Source organism: Carassius gibelio, chromosome A15 (genome assembly GCF_023724105.1).
Source record: "Carassius gibelio isolate Cgi1373 ecotype wild population from Czech Republic chromosome A15, carGib1.2-hapl.c, whole genome shotgun sequence".
Taxonomy (NCBI): Eukaryota; Metazoa; Chordata; class Actinopteri; order Cypriniformes; family Cyprinidae; genus Carassius; species Carassius gibelio.
The window spans coordinates 20638631-20654694 of NC_068385.1; the positions used below are offsets into that span (position 1 = coordinate 20638631).

The 16064-nt window shown below is 37.6% G+C and overlaps 1 long non-coding RNA gene across 1 annotated transcript; it reads left to right on the top strand.

The window, feature by feature from the left end:
• The first annotated feature begins 14606 nt into the window (after window positions 1-14606).
• Window positions 14607-15265, top strand: LOC128028742 (uncharacterized). The gene is made up of 3 exons (XR_008187242.1): window positions 14607-14660; window positions 14769-14846; window positions 14934-15265. It is a non-coding gene; the product is annotated as an uncharacterized LOC128028742 (long non-coding RNA).
• Window positions 15266-16064: the final 799 nt, after the last annotated feature.

Below are 16064 nucleotides of genomic sequence, written 5' to 3' on the forward strand. Positions count from 1 at the left end.
GACTCTGCCATTACTGTATTTTCAAATATTTGTAAAAAAAAATATGTACATCCAATTATATAACAGCAGCAGTAATTCGGCTACTATAAAGTGAAATATAATTATCTTACCTTGATAGTTTAGAGTTTATCCACTGACACGCAGCCCCAGACCGTGTTGAAGTGGAGAGTAGCAACCGTTTTTTTTTTTTTTTTTTTGAATGAGAAGGGGCGGGAAGACAGCCACGCCAATCATCGCGTGACTCCATGACCGCATAACACAAGTGCTTTTAGATTATAAGAAAAACCCGTTTGAGATACTTATAAATAAAATAAAATAGGATTATACATAAAATAAATAATCTTGTATTGTTACATTATGATATAACCCTAAATTATATAAAACATGAAATACATACAATTAAATCAATTTAATTGTTAAGATTATGTAGCTACCCATAATTGCATGGAAATAAATAATCTGCAAAAAAATAAAAAAATAAATGTTTATAATTATAATATATATCCTAATATAGCCCAAATGTGCCCCATCTGGGACCCACAATTAAACAATAATGGGCAGCCTAACTGGGGCCCATAACTGTATCCAAGCTGGGGCCCACATTTAGCCCATCAAAGTGCCCACTCTGAGCCCATGCCCAGTTAACACCCACATAGCCCAGATAAATCCCATGTGGGGCCCACATGGACATGTTGGCTGGGTAATTGTAAAGGTTTGATAGAATTGGCTGGAAGACCTGCTAAGAGGGCATTGCAATAGTCCAGCCTGGACACACTGTAAAACCCGACAAGTAACTTAACTCAAACCGTTTGAGTAAACAGATATCCTTAAAAAACTGACAAATTAGGTTTACTCAAACCGTTTCAGGAAACAGATTGCCTTAAACCATTTACGTACTTTGAACTTAATTCAGTTGAGTTCACTGAAAGAAGATTTACATTGCAATTAAATAATTAAGTGATTAATGGAGTGATAATTGAGCATTAGTGATGAACACCTGCTGTTAACAAACAGAATAACTGAAGAAAAGAGAAACAAGAACTACTACAACTGACTTCAGACACAGCCTTAGATGAAATCAACTGAAATAAAATACATGAAATCTCTCAAGATCTGATTAAACAACCTCACAATCAGCATCACCAGCTCCACTTATTAATAACCAGACTGACTTTATTTCTGTCAGACGTCTATAGAAGATCTTATTGAGAATGAACTAAGGCTTAGATGTTGATTTATTGTTTCATTTGAAGTAACCATGTTAGAGATCACTGTTTGTATTAGTTGGGCTCTTGACCCTTGAATTGTGTCTTAGTCTTTTCTCTGGCTGTTATAACCATGTGTTTCTAAAACACATTTGTTGTAACTCAATAGCCCAGAAGGAACATCATCAGGTGCTAACCTGTACCTAGGTGTAGTTTTTTTATATGTTGTAATGTTGATAAGAATCATCAATTATTGATCTGTATGGAGTCTAATCTCTGAAGAAGTAGGTGTTGTGTAATTAGTTGAAGTGATTCTAGTAAAATGACACGAAGATCAGTAATCAGTTAATATAAAAATGACTTTCTAAACTTTTGTACACATTCATTTTTCCTCTATGCCAATAATTGGTCAAACACAGACATCAATAATCAGAATATAAACCTCTACAATGGTGACGAAAAAACATGCTGCAATGCATGCTGGGTACTATTGTACTACAAAACTAATCCATGGCTCCCAGCATGCTCTGCAGGATTTTTTTTTTTTTTTATGGTCACCATTGTTGAGGTTCATATTCAGATTATTGATGTCTTTGTGTGACTGTTTGACACCGTAGAAGACCACACTGTTTGAAAAGTCTTTCATATTAACTGATTATCACAGAACCACTTCCTCTTCGAATCACTTTTATGTTAATCAATCAAATTACACAACACTTACTTCATCAGAGATTACACTCCGTGTGGACAACTGATTAACAACTGATGGCACTTTTTCTGGGCTTTTGAGTTACAACAAATGTGTTTTTGAAACACATGGTTATAACAGCCAGAGAAAAGACTAAGACAGAAATCAAAGGCCAAGAGCCCAACTAAAGCAAACAGTGATCTCTAACATGGTTACTTCAAATGAAACAATAAATCAACATCTAAACCTTAGTTCATTCTCAATAAGATCTTCTGTAGACGTCTGACAGAAATAAAGCCAGTCTGGTTATTAATAAGTGGAGCTGGTGATGCTGTTTGTGGGGTTGTTTAATCAGATCTTGAGAGATTTCATGTATTTTATTTCAGTTGATTTCATCTAAGTCCAGGCCCGGCGCCACGAGGGGGCAAAAGGGGGCAATGCCCCCTCAGATCTGACTTGTGCCCCCTCTGTTTAATTTTTGTATTCATGGTTAAAAATAAATCGTCAACCTTTTGAGTTAAATACTAATTTAACCTTATCCCCATGGGATTTAGAATGTTCAGTGTTGTGACTCGTGACATTACTGCCAGATTCAAACGTCTTTCGCGTTGGTTGGCACTGAGCCAGATACGGACGAGCTCAACGCTGTCATATATCATAACTATGCAGTGTTTTCAACCTCATAATGTTTATTTTAGATTTCAGACATTTAAATAGGCTACACATAAGCACTGGTAAAACAACAGCCTACATTTGGAGTTTGTAAAATACACACTGATGTCTGAGGAAGCAAGTGCTAGTGTCGCGTTGGTTGGCGCTGAGCCAGAGACGGACAAGCTCAGCGCTGTCATATCACAACTATGCAGTGTTTTCAACCTCATAATGTTTATTTTAGATTTCATACATTTAAATAGGCTACACATAAGCACTGGTAAAACAATAGGCTACATTTGGAGTCTGTGAAAGCAGCAAAAACAATATATTCAAATATAATTTGACGACGTGTGTTTTTCATATCAGATAAACACAGTGGAAGAATGCTAACTATAAAGTTTACTCTATTGTTATAAAGATTTTTAAACGACCAAACACACTCACTTACACATATTTGAGAATCGGAATATAGGATAGTTGATGACATGGTAAGTAAGTTTGTGAATATTTCGAATAAAAAAGGAAAAACGAAATGAAGGATAGCCTACATCTGTTATACAGTGTTATTATTGTGACTGCTGTGTTTCACGTGACAAATATGACGCGTTGCCATGGAAACATTAAGGGGGAACGTTCTAAAATAACTGTCGCCTTGAAAAATTTTACTCTCGGGAGTCAGTTATATTTTAAACTTAAGTGTGAAAGGGTTAATTATTCATAATAAATGACGCTGGCTTATCTTTTGTCGACTGTGTGATTTCCTGATGTGGGTATTAAGTCACATGGAAAATACAGTTGTTTAAATTTAATCCAACCCTGCCCCATTCGGTGTCCTTCGAGCAAATATATGAACATGTGATATTATCAGCAATTCAAAAAAAATAAAAAAATAAATAAAAAATCAGCAATTAAGTTTCAGCTAAAATGTGAATTATCATTAATATTCAAAAATGGACATAAGAAAGTATATGCAGCGTATTTCAGACCACAAAAAGGAAACTGAAAGTGGGATTGAGAGTACAGCCGATGAACATGACAGCCATCAAAGGATTTTGATGGTGTAATAAAGTTAAGCCCCCTTAACAATTTCACATGCCCCCTCAGTCATTTCATCCTGCAGCCGAGCCTGTCTAAGTCTGTGTCTGAAGTCAGTTGTAGTAGTTCTTGTGTTTCTCTTTTCTTCAGTGATTCTGTTTGTTAGCAGCAGCTGTTCATCACTAATTCTCAATCAGCACTTAGTTAATCAATTAATTACTTAAACGCAAAGTTTTAAAACGTACATGGTTTAAATCAAGGCAATCTGTTTACTCAAACGGTTTGAGTAAAGTTTACTTATCGGGTTTTACAGTGTAGCTTCTTTTTCTGAACTCAACTGAATTAAGTTCAGAGTACTTATAACTGTTAGTTTTAAAACTTAAAGTGTAACTAAACCCCTGGTCAGAGCCTGACTCCACCCACTGACAATATTTGAAAAATGCTGAAAAGTGGGCAGATCACAGCGGAGATAGAGGGGACGAACCTAGGGCGGGGCTGAGCGAGTGCGGCATGAACCTGAGACACACAGTGACGGATTGATTGACAGCTGCTGTCAGAGTCGCTAAAATGGAGAGTGACCGTAATGACGCAAGTAGCTTTGCAAAAGAGCGATCATTTGAAGTAGAGGAATTTTCTCACCTACCTTCTCCTGAAGTGGAGGATGTCGAGGTGTTTGTTCATATCAATTCGAGCAACTGGCTCAAACTGCGGTCTTAACTCCTGCATCGCGTCGCATTTCAGCGCGAGCTGTGGCCATCTCCACCTCCATTGCGTTGGAGAAGCAATCCTGTGTAAAATCCAGTTTGCACACTTCAGCTCTAGGCGGGAACTCACGGTCTTCCATGCCAAGTGCATGCAATCACTGGCGCCTAATTTTAATGTCTGCTGGAAAACTATGCAGTCCAGCAACACTACACCTACGTACCATCCTGACCACTGTACTAAATACAGATAAATCTACGCTAACTTGAAGATCTAGATAACTATATAATTGATATGCTAAATAGATGCTATAATAGTCTTTCCTGATCGTTTTCAATACTCGCAATTCCAACATTGATTTTGACGGAACAAGATGGTTTTATACTGCCAGGGGCATGGTAGCTCGTACCAAGGGGCGTGGTGAGCTGGAAACTGCTTACGTCACCTGCCACCGCTTACGTCACTTGCCACTGCAACATCCAATAGGAAAAATCAACTGCAGTAGCCACCGTTCAACCTGAAGAGGGCAGCACTCAGACGTTTTTACACCATATATTGTAGAATTAAAACACTTTATACTCAAATGTCAAAAAAGTTACTCTAAACAATGAACAGCACTAATAAAGCCCCATTCTTATAGATCATTAACTAAAAAAAGTTGGTTTAGGGTTTAGTTACTCTTTAAAAGGTTTAAGGCAATCGGTTTCCTCAAATTGTTTGAGTTAACATAACTTGTCAGGTTTAGTGAGGCTATGTCTGAAGTCAGTTGTAGTTCCTTTCTCTCTTTTCTTCATTAATTATGTTTGTTAACAGCAGGTGTTCATCACTAATGCTCAATTATCACTAAATTAATTACTTAATTATTTAATTGCAATTTAAATCTTCTTTCAGTGAACTCAACTGAATTAAGTTCAGAGTACTTAAATGGTTTAAGGCAATCGGTTTCCTCAAACAGTTTGAGTAAACCTAATTTGTCAGGTTTTTAAGGATATATATTTACTCAAACGGTTTGAGTTGTTACTTGTCAGGTTTTGCAGTGCAGGATGGAATGAGAGGTAGAGTTGAGTGTCATCAGCATAGCAGTGGTATGAAAAGCCATGTTTCTGAATGACAGAACCTTATGATGCCATGTAGACAGAGAAGAGAAGTGGTCTAAGAACTGAGCCCTGAGGCACCCCAGTAGTTAGATGTTGAGACTTGGACACCTCACCTCTCCAAGATACTTTGAAGGACCTATCTGACAGGTAAGACTCAAACCATTGAAGTGTGGTTCCTGAGATGCCATTCGCCAGTAGGGTTGATAGGAGGATCTGGTGGTTAACCGTTTCAAAAGCAGTGGACAGATCAAGCAGGAAACCACTTCTTGAAGTTTAGGTTTTTGCATTATTATTACTACATTAAAACATGAACATAGAAAGCATTTTGTTACACAAAACATTAAAATAATATAAAATTCTTCCCAAAATGAACAGGAATGCTTGATCAGAGCATAATCCTTCTGCATCTGATATGTTTTTAACCTCTAATTTCAGTTTTCTGACTCAACTTGGCTATAGGTTTATAGCCATACCAATTCATTTCAATAAGTATAATTCTGTAAGTTTGTGTCTGTGTCTATCTTTTTTACACTCTTGATGTTTTAGAGTTTCACCCCTTCATTGCTGTGTTTTGGGGGATTTCTAGATTGCACACAAACAAACAAACAAGTACATAATTAACTAGTAATCTGTATTTTTGATTCCCCCTGATTCCATTAAGTATTTTCTTTCACCTCTGATTCACTTTATGCCACATCGCAGACTTATAAGTGCATTACCAATAATTCAATGATGAACTGCCTTTAACTGTCATTTTGCATTATTGACACACTGTTTTCCTAATGAATGTTGTTCAGTTGCTTTGACGCAATGTATTTTGTTCACTGCTTTAACGCAATGTATTTTGTTTAAAGCACTATATAAATAAAGGTGATTGATTGATTGATTGTTTGATTGATTGATAATGTGTTTCACCATAACAGTGATTAGTGTTTTCATTAGTTGGGCTCTTAACTCTTATAATATATCTTGTCTTTTTTTGGCGGCTGTGACGGTGTGTTTGTTAAACACATTTGCAGCTTGAAAGAAAGCTAGAGTGACATGATATCAAGTGCCGGCTGTTTTTTGTTGGTGGTTTTATAATCATCATGAAGTACACTGGTTCATGAATGTTTTCTTTAATCTAACAATTATGTTATTCCAATGATACATTCATATTATAAACCCTGTGTTTCCACCGTATGAGATCCAGCAATATTATAACAATCAGTTCAAATCTTTTAACAAACATGAGCTAAATAAAAAAAAAAAAAAAAACACTTAAACTATGCTGCCACACACAGATATAAACAATCAGCACATGAATCTCGATAATGGTGACAATCAAAAATATTTAGATAAACTGATCAATCAGAACTTCACTGAAAAGCTACTAAGTCACAACAAAACAACAGCAAAAAATATAAGAAAATATTAAGAATTAAATGAAATAATAGGACAATTCAGCTGCATAATTTAGTCATGTTGCAATGCATGCTGGGAGTTTTGTACTATGATAGTACCCAGCATGCATTGCAGCAAGGTACATTTGATTGTCACCATTGTTGAGATTCATGTGCTGATTGTTGATGTATGTGTGTGTCATCATAGATTGAGTTTTTCATGTTCGTTAAAATCTTCTAACTTTTGATGCCGCAAATATAACAAACACACTGTCACAGCAGCCAAAAAAGACAAAAGATAAAATAAGGCAAGGCAAGTTTATTTATATAGCACATTTCGTACACAATGGTAATTCAAAGTGCTTTACATAAAAGAAAGTAAAATAATCATGAAGAAAAAAATAACAAAAATAAAACAAGCAATTTTAAAACTTTTAAAATGATTTTAACATTTAAAAACAGTTAGAAAATGATAAGAAAAATAAAAAATAAATAAAACAGTGAAAATATAGTGCAATCTGTTCGGACATTGCACAGTGCTCATTCAATAAATGCACAGCTAAACAGATGAGTTTTAAGTCTAGATTTAAATGTGACTAGTGTTTTAGCACATCTGATCTCTTCTGGAAGTTGATTCCAACTGCGGGCAGCATAGTAACTAAAGGCGGACTCCCCTTGTTTTGTGTGAACCCTTGGTATTTCTAACTGACTTGATCCTAGTGATCTGAGTGGTCTGTTAGGTTTATATTCAGTGAACATATCTGCAATATATTTCGGTCCTAGGTCATTTAGTGACTTATATACGAGTAAAAGTGCTTTAAAATCAATCCTAAATGTAACTGGAAGCCAGTGTAAGGACCTGAGGACTGGTGTGATATGCTCAGATTTTCTGGTTCTAGTCAGAATCCTGGCAGCAGCGTTCTGGATGAGCTGCAGCTGTCTAATGGTCTTTTAGGGAAGGCCAGTGAGGAGCTCATTAAAATAGTCCACCCTGCTGGTGATAAAGGCATGAACAAGTTTCTCCAAGTCTTGACTGGAAACAAAACATCTAATTCTTGCAATGTTTTCTAAATGATAGTATGCTGATTTAGTTACTGCTTTGACATGACTACTGAAACTAAAGTCTGTCTCCAGAATCACACCAAGATTCCTGACTTGATTTTTAGTTGTTTGACCCCTAGAGTCAAGGTATGCATTCACCTTGAACACTTCATCTTTGTTTCCAAATGCAATGACTTCAGTTTTTTCCTTGTTTAACTGAAGATAGTTCTGGCACATCCAACTATTAATTTCATCAATGCATTAGCAGAGGGAGTCAATGGGGCTGTAGTCATTTGGAGATAAGGCTAGGTAAATCTGGGTATCATCAGCATAGCTGTGGTAGGCAATTTGGTTCTTTATCATTATTTGACTTAGTGGAAGCATATACAGGCTAAACAAGAGCGGTGCAAGAATTGAGCCTTGTGGGACTCCGCATGTCATGGACGTCCACTTAGACTTATGCTCTCCTATAATCAAAAAATAGCCTCTCCCTTCTAAGTATGATCTGAACCATTTGAGTACCATCCCAGAAAGCCCGACCCAGTATTTAACAACTGCAGTTTTTAGGGAGTTTGGAAATGTCCCAGAAAGAAGTGAGGCATTCACCACTTCTAAGAGATCTGCTTTTAAGCAGTCAAGCACACTTTTGAAAAAAGATGTGGGAAGTGTGTTAAGACAACAGGTTGACGATTTTAGTTGCTGCACTATGTCTTCCAGAATTTTGCTATCAATTGTTTCAAAAATAGACATAGTATCATTTTGATATTTTGGCTGAATCTGTCTGACCTCTGCATTACTTGAGGATGTGCTAATCGCCTTCCTGATATTGGTGATGTTCTCAGAAAAGAAGGATGCAAATTCATTGCATTTGCTGTCTGAGGGCATTTCACTTGGAATCTGACTTGGGGGGTTGGTCAGTCTCTCAACAGTGGCAAAAAGAGTAAGAGTGTTATTTAAGTTACTGTTTATAAGGTTTGAGAAGAAATTCTGTCTAGCTGTGGCTAGTTTCACATTAAAAGCATGAAGGCTCTCTTTATAGATGCTATAGTGAGTTTCAAGTTTCGTCTTCCTCCACATTCGCTCTGCTTTTCTGCATTGTCTTTTCATAGTCTGAACTGCTGTTGATCTTCTCCAAATTGATTTCTGTCTGTTTGTTTTCTTACTGACTATTATTGGAGCAATATCATCAATAACATTCTTAACTTTTGAGTTGAATGAATCAAGGAGAATATCAACAGAGTCTGCAGAAATGCTTGGTGTTAAAGATATAGCCTCCATAAATAGTATACTTGTGTTCTCGTTTATGCATCTCCTTCTGACAGAGACAGATCTAGATTCAGTGGTAGCAGAGATCAATATATCAAAGAAAATACAGAAGTGATCAGATAGTGCTATGTCCTTAGTAACAATGGATGAAATGTTTAGACCCCTACTGATGATTAGATCCAGAGTGTGTCCACCTTTGTGTGTGAGTCCATGCACATGCTGAATCAGGTCAAAAGTGTTTAGAACCGTTATAATTTCTTTTGTAGTTTTGTTTTCTGCATTATCTATGTGAATATTAAAATCCCCTGCAATTGCAAAACAGTCAAACTCTGAGGAAATTATTGATAACATTTCTGTGACCTCTTCAACAAAGGCTGGAGAGTATTTTGGAGGCCTGTAAATAATAATAAACAGAATGCGTGGGGCACCTTTCAGCACAATCCCTAGATATTCAAAAGACAAGTACTGACCAAATTGCATTGATAGACATCTTTAAATAGAGCAGCTACACCCCCAACTCTCCTAACAGTCCTGCAAACACTCATGTAAGTGAAGTTAGGAGGGGCTGCTTCATTCAGGATTGTTGCACTGCAGCTGTCTTCTAGCCATGTTTCATTTAGAAACATAAAATCCAGATTGTTTGTGGTTATAAAGTCATTGATTAGAAATGATTTTTTTTTAGTGAGCGAATTTTTTAAAGTGCTAACTTGATGGCAGTGCTTGGTGTCTTTACATCAATCTTAGTTTGATGCATAATAGGCCGCAGATTAGATGAGTTTGCCCTTCAGCTTGAGAAGGCCTTAGACTTTCTATCAAGTGATAAAACTGAAATAGAGAAAGCTACAGGCACACTGGGTTCCCGCTTGGTCTGTAAGCATGTTGCTGCTATCAGTTGTTTTTGGTTCACCTTCAGCAGATAGAGGGTTTGGGCCCTGGCGTTGTGGCAGCGGTCGGAGAGCTCTCATAGGAACAGGGCCCACAGGCTTTGGTGGTTGGGGGGCCCGCCGTTTTTTTGTTGATATCTGCGGGCTAGCAGCGAATGAGTGGGAGAGTTTATTCCCAACATATACCAATTCCTCCATTTTCTGTGAGAAGCACAGAAGTGGAGATGCTGGGGAGAGGAATAATGTGTCTGGTGAGATGGGCTGTGTCTCTGGTGTTTCCGGTGGCTGTGATGTGTTGTCCTGGCTTCCCTGGCTGTTTTCCAGAAAGTCGTCCTTGGGTGGTGAATCTTGTAGCTGTTTTGATACATCACAGTCAGTCTGTGAGGAGCTCTGTGGGCAGGGCTCAGCCGGGATAGTGTCTATCAGCAGTGCTTGTTTTGTCTGCATGGTGTTATCAGTGTCCTTGTGGGATATGTCAACCACATGATGACTCGGACCTGGTGTATGTGTGCTGAATGGTGACATACTCATCATTGACACACTCTGCTGAAGGATGACAAAGGGAGAAGTTGATATTTTCCTTAAACACTCTTGCACCAAGTTTGTTTGGGTGGAGGCCATCCGGTTTAAACAATTGTCTATGGCCCCAGAAAAGATTGAAGTTGTCGATGAAATTGACTCCTTTTGTATTACAAGATATTTGTAGCCATGTGTTGAGCCCAAGCAACCGTGAAAACATATTTGTTCCCCTTGCTGGGAGTGGTCCACTGATGAACGACTGAACTTTGAGTCTTTGAAGTGTTTCAAAGAGTTCAATGAAGTCCTTCTTAAGGAGTTCTGACTGCTCTTTCCGAATATCATTCTTTCCCACATGGATGATGATTTGATTTGCAGTCTTGTGCTTCATCAGAATGTTCTGAAGTTCCTTGTTCACATCAGAGACCGTTGCTTGAGGAAGGCAGCATGTTGTTGTAGTCCTGCTACAGATGTTTCTGATAACAGAGTCACCCACTATCAGAGTCCTTGGCACGGCTGCGCTCTGAGCTGAATGCCGCTGTCTGCTCGTCCTTGAGCACCTGTTAGTAGCGCTGTTAGCTGCTGGCTGATCAGATCCATGTTTAAATACATTTGGGGATTCCTCACCCACATTTATTAATGCTTCAAATCTATTCTCCAGATGTATAGGGGGTGGTAGAATGCCAGTATTTACAAGCCTTGTCATAGTCGAATCTGGGGTAGAGGAAGCAATGGCAGCAATACGAGAAACTTGTGACAATCTGATATCTCGTGTTCCTTTGGGTCTCGCTCCCTGTTTGTGCCATCGATTAGTGTGGCGATCAGTTTCGGCTTGTTCCTTTACTCTTGGTATAAACTGTTGAGATTCAGAAGATTCATGGGACTCACCGGCTGTATGCTGAGGGGGTCCATGACGACGGTCTGCTGAGTGTTCCGTCTGTTTTGGAAGTCCAGAAAGTAACTTTGTTTCAAGAATCACAATCCTTTGTAGAAGTTTGCAGCAGTTTATGCAACAAGTAGATCCAACAGGAGGCATTTTCTCTCTCTTCTGTTTGAATGTAGGCAGTTGTTATCCCGTCACAGGAATGTAAGCTGTTAGAAGTGGGAGACAAAGTCTTCTTTTTGTGGTATTATTCCAGTCCCAATGTTTTTAGTTTTAGCGTTTGTGCCAAAAATCTGTTGATTGAGCACTGTGTTGATCTGCTGAAGTAAAAATCTTAGAAAAATCAGAGAAAAGTACAGAAATAAGAATCAAAGCGCAGAGCAGTAAGCTAGAATGTCAGAATGGTAGCAAAGCCGGAAGCACACTCTTAAAATAAGAGTTAAGAGTGCAACTAAAGGAAACACTAATCACTGTTATGGTAACACATTTTAGAGTTAAACCTCTGTTAATTCTCAATAAAAACTTTTGTAGATATCTAACAGAAATAAAGTCAGTCTGGTTATAAAGTCAGTCTGGTAATAAGTGAAGTTGGAAAGCTGTTTGTGGAGTTTAATCCTCCTCTGGTGAGATATCCAGATATTTAATATCTTCTTTTATCTTCAATTGATTTAATCTAAGGTTGTGGATGAAGTCAGTTGTAGTTCTTGTGTTTCTGCATATCTCTTTTTCTGTTCTCTTCTTTCCTTCAGTGATTCTGCTTGTTAACAGGCTTATTAAGGCTGAAATGACTTCATATTTAATATATACATAGATTTTTTGGCTCAGATAAGGTCCAGTTCTGGTTAATTTTTTTACTCTTGGCTGACATGTGGCATTGCTTTGGCCTGCTTGTGGCTCAAATCTGGCAAACAGGAGCGGTCCGCCCAAGTGCCATCATTCCACGCTGCATGTGGGCCAGATCATCTTTCCACGGGTGCCAGATGTGGGCCGGATCTGGGCCATCACAATGTTGCTATGTGGGTGGGTTCTTAGTCGTATCCCTTTAAAGGAATCCTTCAGCATATAGCCTACAGTAAATGGACAGACACCAACATTGGCCAATCACAGCACAGCTTGTGAATTCTGTTTACATCCAAATACAGTACTCATCATTAACTAAGCATTAGCTTCACTTGACTTCATCATGTGGGTGACTTATCAAATACTGATAAACGCTATGTTATTAATTATGGCATAATTGTGAAATGACATGAATATGAACATGAAAGTTTAAGCTTCTGCACACAATGCACTAGACACAAAACGACTTTCTGCTTTAGAAAATATTCCTTCATCGAGAAAAAATGGTATCTGTGAGGATTTTAAGTCAGGATTACGACCATAAGATCATAGATTGCTCTCCTTAGAGATACAAATGACCTGCTCTTATCATCTGATCTTGGTTGTATCTCTCTATTAGTGCTATTGGATCTTATTGCTGTGTTCGACACTATTGACCACAACATTCTTTTGCATAGACTATAACACTTTGTTGACATTAATGGAAGTGCATTAGCATGGTTTAAATCTTAGTACTTATTTTTTTTATTTAGTACTTACCTTATGTTTAATAATTAGTACTGACTGAGCCTGGTTTCTCCCAAGGTTTTTTTCTCCATTCTGTCACCGATGGAGTTTGGTTTCTTGCCGCTGTAGCCTCTGGCTTGCTTAGTTGGGGTCACTTCATTTACAGCGATATCGCTGACTTGATTGCATAATTAATGCACAGACACTATTTAAACTGAACAGAGATGACATAACTGAATTCAATTATGAACTGACTTTAACTGTCATTTTGCATTATTGACACACTGTTTTCCTAATGAATGTTGTTCAATTGCTTTGACGCAATGTATTTTGTTTAAAGCGTTAAATAAATAAAGGTGACTTGACTTGACTTCTTAAAGGAGCTCTATGTAAGAAATCTATTTTAATTAATCATAAAATGGCCCTGATGTGTCACTAGACATTAAGAAATCATGTTCATTTCATATACGTATATCACTGACAACAGTAGTCCGGCCAGGATACTGTCATTTAAAAAGTGGACTTGCACCCCTCAACTGATGTTGTTGTTGTCATTTTGTGTTTTGGCTTTACGCGCCTCCCTCCTCCTATCTACCAATCACGAAGTCAGTAGTGTTCAGCTCCGTGTTGCCAGCTTTGCTGTAACTTCCAGTCAGATAAAAATGTCTAATGTTACTAAATCAAAAAGACCTCGTTATAATTCCGAAATTCGTCGTGACAAAGTCCGAAATAAAACCAGAATTTGTATTGGAGATGCTTTTGAACAATGGAGACGGCTGAAAAAGGAGAAGAATTTGAACACAGACGCAAACGTTGCTAATTTTCTCCTGGACAGGTAAGATTCATCTATGCTTGGCTAACTTGTACCTGATGTCAATGGACATTTCATATATTAATGACAGTCAAACAAAGTTATGCATGTTTGTGCAAAGTAAAATAACGTTAGCTCACATGGACGTATGCTAAGCAATGCATTACAGGAGCCCATTTTTCTGTCATTATGCTGAGACGCTGAGGAAAACAACATTAGCACGCCCATTATGGCAATTTGAAACGTAATTGAGACAGTAGCCTAATGTTACCTCAGTAAAAATGATTCGTCATTTGTTCTTCACGTATATCGTGGACTAAATGACAACTGCTGCAAGTTAGTTACTCTAACAATATTTTCTGATGGAACTGAAAACATCCCTGTGATAGCCATTGGTGATATTGAATTTGTCCCGCATTACAATTGCTGTGGAAAATGTTTTGGTTATTTGTTAGCCTACTTATGACAAAAACTTTAGTAATTGTAAATTGATTTTTTTTTCGTATTGAAAAATAAGGAATTTTTATTTTGTTGTTTATATGTTTTTTGTTTTGTTTTACTATTATCTTTTTTTTTCTCAGATTTTTTTATTGTAATTGTATTTATATGTTCAAAAATTAGAAATCAAATCAAAAACGCTTATCTCTTCAGCTATTATGGCCCCAGCACCTCAACACCCAGTAAGAGAAACTTGAAGAAGCACCACCTGACTGCATCATTTTCCAGGATTGTATGTGCATCATCTGAAACACTTTCAAATCGGTCAGTAGTCAATACCACTTTTATTTCTTTTTTTATTTTCATTGCATATTTGGAAACAATTTGGGTCTTAAACAGCTACACCATTTACAGAGAGGACCTGTCACCTATTGAGGGAAGACTGGAAGATGATGAGCGCACCATGGATGCCTCTGAGGTTCTGGAGGAAAGGTAGATAAAGCCTCTCCTAATATGCCAAATGATAAGAAATGTTATAGAAAATGTACTTTAAAAAAAAAAAACAATCCATTGTGACCGCTGTATTGTTTTTGTTTTTAGTCTACAGAACATGAGCATCCAGGATGCTGAAACCCAGGTCATGAATGAGCAGGAGATAAATGATCTAATGAACAGTGTGTAAGTTCCACTGGGTTTTACTGTACATTGAGTAACAAGATGTTCTGCTTTGTATTAACAAATATAATGTTCTATCACATTTGCCAGAATTGATTGGGGGGACAGTGAAGGTGTTAGTAATGAGGAGATTGAAGCAGATGACAGTGAAGATGAGGACTATGTCCCTCGTATTTGTATTTGGTATGTTAACATTGGATCCTCTAAGATTATTCACAATACATTATCGAACATTGATTCAATGAAATATGTAAACATAAAAATAAAAGATGTAAGATTTTTTGATATTTTCTGGTCCCTGTAGTATCTCAAAGATAACCCCGTCTCTGTATTTGCCATTTTTATTTTATTCATCTGATTGGATATCTATCTGTAAATGATATATACAGTATATATCTTTCATGTCTTTAGGTTTGGTGGAGCATTGCAGGCACCACCATGCATTGACAATCTGCCTGTGATAGATGCCAGTGAGACAGTACATGACATTCCGGATGTAGAGCCTCCATCAGTCACCTTACCTACACTTCAACAACCTGGCTTTCCTGATACACTGGAGGTCATGACTGAAGATGCCTAATCGGGAAACGGGCCTCCATCACTTATGAGGACTGTTTGAGGCAGCTTGCAACATTACTTGTGCTTCCAGTCCAAAAGTGCCCATACACATGTGACGTCAGTAAAATGGAGTGTCAGTGTCGCCCTCCATTTGAAGTTTCCATTACACGCAGGGGTACTGCAAGCATCATGGAATGGTTATGTGTTTTAATCATACTACATTGCAAATAAGAATCAGAATCAGAAAGAATCAGAATCAGAAAGAGCTTTATTGCCAAGTATGCTTACGCATACAAGGAATTTGTTTTAGTGACATAAGCTTCCAGTACACAGAGACAACAACACACAGAAAAAAAAAAAAACAGAGATTTACAAATTGGCAAATAAATAAGTGTATAAACAATTGTGCTATAAATTATAATGGAATAGGATTGAGTGAGATGCAGGAATGTTCTAGGATGGAGGGTTAACAAATAAATATAAGGATATTGCACGTTTATAAGCATAAGTAGGGAACATTTAACTGTTCATGAGGTAGATTGCCTGGGGGAAGAAACTGTTCTTGTGCCTTGCTGTTCTGGTGTTTGCGGCTCTGAGGCGCCGGCCAGATGGCAAAAGTTCAAAGATGGGGTGACTTGGATGTGAGGGATCCAGAGTGATTTT